The 6,013-nt window shown below is 44.4% G+C and overlaps 1 long non-coding RNA gene across 1 annotated transcript in view; it reads right to left on the bottom strand.

The window, feature by feature from the left end:
* LOC134809079 (uncharacterized) overlaps positions 1-6,013 on the bottom strand; it is a 35,838-nt gene that overhangs the window by 15,298 nt on the left and 14,527 nt on the right. The window lies entirely within an intron of this gene.

The following is a 6,013-nucleotide window of genomic DNA, read 5'->3' as shown; positions in this document are numbered from 1 at the left end:
GTTTCTACGGATTAGTGAGCCTGTTCTTGATTAAACCAACTAGATGGGAGCTTGTTCCTCTGCTGCACTGTGCAGTGGTTGGTCTCACCAAGGGCTTTTATGTAAGAGCCACCTTGCTCTTATCAGGAAATTTCAAGCGTTTGCTGTTATTCACAACTGAATGTAATGTCTCACTTCGTTTTTAACTTTGTATGAGTATACCTGACTAAAAACACTAATGCGGTTTCTTGGCAACAAATACTTCTGTTCATGTATTTTAGAAATAAGCTTATTAACTGTTTATAACAACTGCATACTAACAATTATTATTTTTTAATGAAGAAGCTACATTACAACGTCCCATTAACATCATGTATTAGATCAAGTTGATAATGTTACCATGTTATCCGGTGGACACCGTAAGTCAGTGTTGCCATGTGGATGTCAGGCATATTTTTCCTCATGTAGATTTTACTTTTCATGCTTATATTCTTAGTTTTTATCTGGATCATGAATTTTCATCTATTCTAAATACCAAAGGTGATCTCATGTTCTTATGAGTGACTTCTGACCAAAGACCACCAGTGGCATAAGTGTCGTCAAAGAGGGTGTAATATACTGTAGTAATGAATATGACCAAAAGCCATAGATGACTGTGAGATGTGTGAGATATTAAAAGGTAGTCACATTCGTGAGAAGAGAAAAATTTGGGGTATGTTTGCAATTTAAAGTGTTTTCTTCTGTCACATTTCAAGACATGGTTAAAGAATGAGGTTTTTTTTAATTTTAATTTTAATTTTTTTTTGAGATGGAGTCTTGCTCTGTTGCCCAGGCTGGAGTGCAGTGACTCGATCTCGGCTCATTGCAAGCTCCGCCTCCTGGTTCATGCCATTCTCCTGCCTCAACCTCCCAAGTAACTGGGACTACAGGTGCCCGCCCCCGCGCCTGGCTAATTTTTTGTATTTTTAGTAGAGACAGGGTTTCACCATGGTCTCGATCTCCTGACCTCGTGATCCACCCACCTCGGCCTCCCAAAGTGCTGGGATTACAGGCATGAGCCACTGTGCCCTGCCAAGAATTCGTTATTTTTGTATTGATCCATCATGGTCACTGAAGAGCATCATCTCACATTGCAGGTGTATGACATGTGCCTGTTCAGGGGCAAAAGACTCGGCCTTCTGGCGAGGGGAGGCCAGCCATCAGACTTCTGGACCAGTTTTTACCATACTATTCTCTAAACCCTGATATATTCCCTACAATTTATGGACATTGTTAACCATAACATACCTCAGTTAAAATCTATAAATTCACTTCTTATCAAGGTATATACTATGATTTTATTTATTTATTTTTTGTAGAGATGGAGTCTCCCTGTTTCCCAGGCTGGTCATTGACTCCTGGATCATGTGATTCTTCTGTCTCCATCTCCCCAAGTTCTGGGATTACAGACATGAGCCACCACAATTGGCTACTACTTTTTTAAAAAATCACCTTGAGTCCTATGGGGCCAATATGTTTTTGAAAACTGAATTTCCTGCCCAGTAAAGAACAAAGTCAGCATCACTATTCCAATCAAGTCTTTCTTTCTCTGGTAACATGCTGTTGATGCAAACTTGTCAGGAACCCCCTTATGCTAATATTATGAAGCTAATGACATCATGGAAAAGTCATGCATGGAACAATCCAATCATTTCCTTTAAGGTGTCATGGGTGCTTCTCTTCACAAAAGCTTATTTCAGTCTCCCTAGAGTAAAAATCCCAGTCCTAGCAGACATAGAAGCAATCACTGACTGACCAAACCTTAACTATGTGTGATGACATATGGAAAATACCTTGATTTGTGAGATATGAATTTTTTTTTTTTTTTTTTTTGGAGACAGAGTCTGGAGGACAGTGGTGCAATCTTGGCTCACTGCAACCTCTGCCTCCTGGGGTCAAGTGATTCTCCTGCCTCAGCCTCCCAAGTAGCTGGAATTATAGGCACCTGCCACCATGTCTGGCTATTTTTTTGTATTTTTAGTAGACAGAGTTTCACCATGTTGGCCAGGCTGGTCTCAAACTCCTGACCTCATGTGATCCACCTGCCTTGGCCTCCCAAAGTGCCAGGATTACAGGTGTGAGCCACCATGCCTGGCCAAAAATTCTTTTTTTTTTTTTTTTTTTTGAGACGGAGTCTTGCTCTGTCACCCAGGCTGGAGGGCAGTGGCGCGATCTCGGCTCACTGCAAGCCTCCGCCTCCCTGGTTCACGCCATTCTCCTGCCTCAGCCTCCCGAGTAGCTGGGACTACAGGCGCCCGCCACCACGCCTGGCTATTTTTTTGTATTTTTTTTTTAGTAGAGACGGGGTTTCACCGTGTTAGCCAGGATGGTCTCGATCTCCTGGCCTCGTGATCCGCCCACCTCGGCCTCCCAAAGTGCTGGGATTATAAGCGTGAGCCACCGCGCCTGGCCCAAAAATTCTTATTTTGACTATTCATGTCTTATTTTTGCACTTTTTCACAAAGCAAGGTCAAAAAGCAAAGGAAAAATCCTTTAAGATCAATGTACTTAGGTTGAAAATGTGTTTTTTCTCAGGAAAAACTTGTAATTTATATAATTACAATCCTCAGTTTATTTCCAGCATCACCAAATTTTCTTACATATTTCAAATGTGAACTTAAGATATATATTTTTCTCATTATTTACATTTTGCTTCCTACCTATGGCTTTTTTTTTTTTTTTTTTTTTTTTTTTTTTTTGAGACAGAGTGTCACTCTGTCGCCCAGGCTGGAATGCAGTGGTACAATCTCGGCTTACTGCAACCTCTGCCCCCCGGGTTCAGGCGATTCTCATGTCTCAACCTCCCGAGTAGCTGGGACTACAGACATGTGCCACCACGCCTGGCTAATTTTTGGTATTTTTAGGAGAGATGGGTTTTCTCCATATTGGCCAGGCTGGTATCAAACTCCTGACCTTAAGTGATCTGCTCACCTTGGCCTCCCAAAGTGCTAGGATTACAGGCATAAGCCACTGCCCCTGGCCCCTACATGCTAATATATAGCTATCTGTGACCTCTCTCCGTTGAACATGCTCACCATCTGGCAATCTGTACAGTCAGATCTGCATGCATGTGTCCAAAGCCCCTTTTATGAACTTCTTTCTTGTACCCTTGCTGTGTATTGAATTTAGTCACCCACCAAATTCATATTTTGAATCTCTATACCCCAACATGATGTCATTTGAAGATGAGCACTTAAGGAAATAATTCGGGTTACATAAGGTCACAAGGTTGGACTCTAATGGTGGCATTAGTGACTTCCAACGAAGGCTGGGCACAGTGCCTCACACCTGTAATCCCAACACTTTGGAAAGCCAAGGCGGGCGGGAAGAGAGAGGGAGAAAACACTCACTCTTTCTTCCATATGAGGGTATAGCAAGGAGGTGTCTATATCCCAGCCAGGAACTTGGTCTTCACCAGGAATCATATTGCCTGGCGGCTAGATTTTAGATATCTCATGCTGGATAAATGTTTAAAAAATAAAAAATAATGTCGCTGTTTGAGAAGCTCAGCCCATGGCATTTCATTAGCACAACCTGAGCTAAGTCACCCCAATGGCCTCATTTTCCTATGTTAACCATACACCATTGTAGGACTGCAGCATATGAATCTACCTGAAATGGTCTCGTATCTTCCACTTTTGCTTAACACACTGCATCTTTGCATGTTATTGACACTTCTGTTTTGGACATAGATCAGGAAGGAAGAGTATAAAACTCAAAAGTGTAGTTAAGTGAGAGAAATTATTATTTAAAATAGAGAACCAATAGCATTACAGGGAGCCTGTGATATGCCCACAAGAGGAGCAGTCCACCAACAGCAGGGAGCAAAGCACATCACTAGGCCTGAGGCAGAGACAAGACAGAGCTGTTATGAGACCCCAGGAACACCCTGAGCTTTAGTAGAGGGCGATTCAGCAGGAGCAGAGGAAAGGATGACTGCCAACCTCTCAGGACAGCAGGGTGGCAGCCAATGGACTAGAGGTCCTGATTTTCTCTCCTATTACCTGCTTTCCTGGCAGCACCTCCCATGAGCTGGGCCAACCGAAAGCCAGAGGCTATGGGAACCTGACTGCTGTGGTACTTGGAAGTCAGCTTCCGGGGCCACACGGCAGGGTAGGTAAAGAATGTGGACCTCCACCAGGCGCGGTGGCCCACGCCTGTAATCCCAGCACTTTGGGAGGCCGAGGTGGGCGGATCACGAGGTCAGGAGATCGAGACCCTCCTGGCTGACACGGTGAAACCTCGTCTCTACTAAAAATAAAAAAATTAGCTGGGCGTGGTGGCGGGCGCCTGTAGTCCCAGCTACTCGGGAGGCTGAGGCAGGAGAATGGTGTGAACCTTGGAGGCGGAGCTTGCAGTGAGCCGAGATCGCACCACTGCACTCCAGCCTGGGCGACAGAGCGAGACTCCGTCTCAAAAAAAAAAAAAAAGAATGTGGACCTCCAGGACCCAAATGAGTAATGAGGGCAATCATTCAAAGTGGGGTTTGGTCTGAGAAATTAGCTAATTTTGTAACACATAAGATAATATCTGACGGGGTTAGTGATTATGCCTCTCTGAACTATGGCCAGATGTACTCTTGCACCCAAACTTAGATGTGATTTTTCACATAATGAATCCTCACCATCTATACATGAGCTGAACCAAAATACTGCATAGGAGCAGTGAGATGGAACTGCTCCCAGGTTATGGATATTGGCCTATAGTCCTCAGTCAGAATTCTAAATCAAACTCACTTTTATTGTTTAACAAACTTTAAACTTTTTTTTCATTAGTTCAAATCAGTAATGTAAAAGAAACAATTAGAATCTTTTTTTTTTTTTTTTTTTTGAGAAGGAGTCTCGCTCTTGTGGCTTAGGCTGGGGTGCAATGGCGCGATCTCGGCTCACCACAACCTCTGCCTCCCGAGTTCAAGTGATTCCCCTGCCTCAGCCTCCCGAGTAGCTGGGATTACAGGCACCTGCCACCACACCCACCTAATTTTTTGTATTTTTAGTAGAGACGGGGTTTCACAATGTTGGCCAGGCTGGTCTCAAACTCCTGACCTCAGGTGATCCACCCGCCTTGGCCTCCCAAAGTGCTGGGATTATAGGCGTGACCCACTGAGCCCAGCGGACGGAATCTCTTTATTATTATCTCACTACCAAGTCAACACCAGGCAATAAGAAATGTAAAACAAAGTGAAAAGTGTCCTGTAACACATCGACCCAGAACCTGCCAGTCAGCAATATCTAACTGCATTTTGTCTGTCACAGCCAACTTTATCAAAGAGGTATCATAGAGAGATTTTATTTATTTATTTATTTATTTTACAGAGTCTCGCTCTGTTGCCCTAGCTGGAGTGCAGTGGCGCAATCTTGGCTCACTGCATCCTCTGCCTCCCAGGTTCAAGCAATTCTCATGCCTCAGCCTCCTGAGTAGCTGGGATTACATGTGCCTGCCACTATGCCTGGCTAATTTTCATATTTTTAGTAGAGACAGGATGGGGTTTCACCATGTTGGCCAGGCTGGCCTTGAACTCCTGACCTCAAGTGTTCTACCTGCCTCGGCCTCCCAAGGTGCTAGGATTACAGGCATGTAATCAGCCACCACACCCAGCCCATAGAGAGATATTTGATACAGTATTTTATTTTGATTTTTGTAAGGTTTGGGGTTTTTTTTCCCTTTTTTGAGTCAGAGTCTTGCACTGTCGCCTAGCTGGAGTGCAGTGGCACGATCTCGGCTCACGCAAGCTCCGCCTCCTGGGTTCAAGCAATTCTCCTGCCTCAGCCTCCCAAGTAGCTGGAATTACAGGCGCGCGCTGCCACGTCTGGCTAATTTTTTGTATTTTTAGTAGAGAAGGAATTTCACTATGTTGGCCAGGCTGGTCTCGAACTCCTGACTTCGTGATCCGCCAGTCTCAGCCTCCCAAAGTGCTGGGATTACAGGCCTGAGCCACCACGCCTGGCCTGGGGTTGGTTTTTTAACTTATGTTTGCATTTCCTTTTGGCTGAAT

Source organism: Pan troglodytes, chromosome 20 (assembly GCF_028858775.2).
Source record: "Pan troglodytes isolate AG18354 chromosome 20, NHGRI_mPanTro3-v2.0_pri, whole genome shotgun sequence".
Taxonomy (NCBI): Eukaryota; Metazoa; Chordata; class Mammalia; order Primates; family Hominidae; genus Pan; species Pan troglodytes.
The sequence above is the reverse complement of the archived record's forward strand: the minus strand, read 5'-3'. Positions and strand labels throughout refer to the sequence as shown.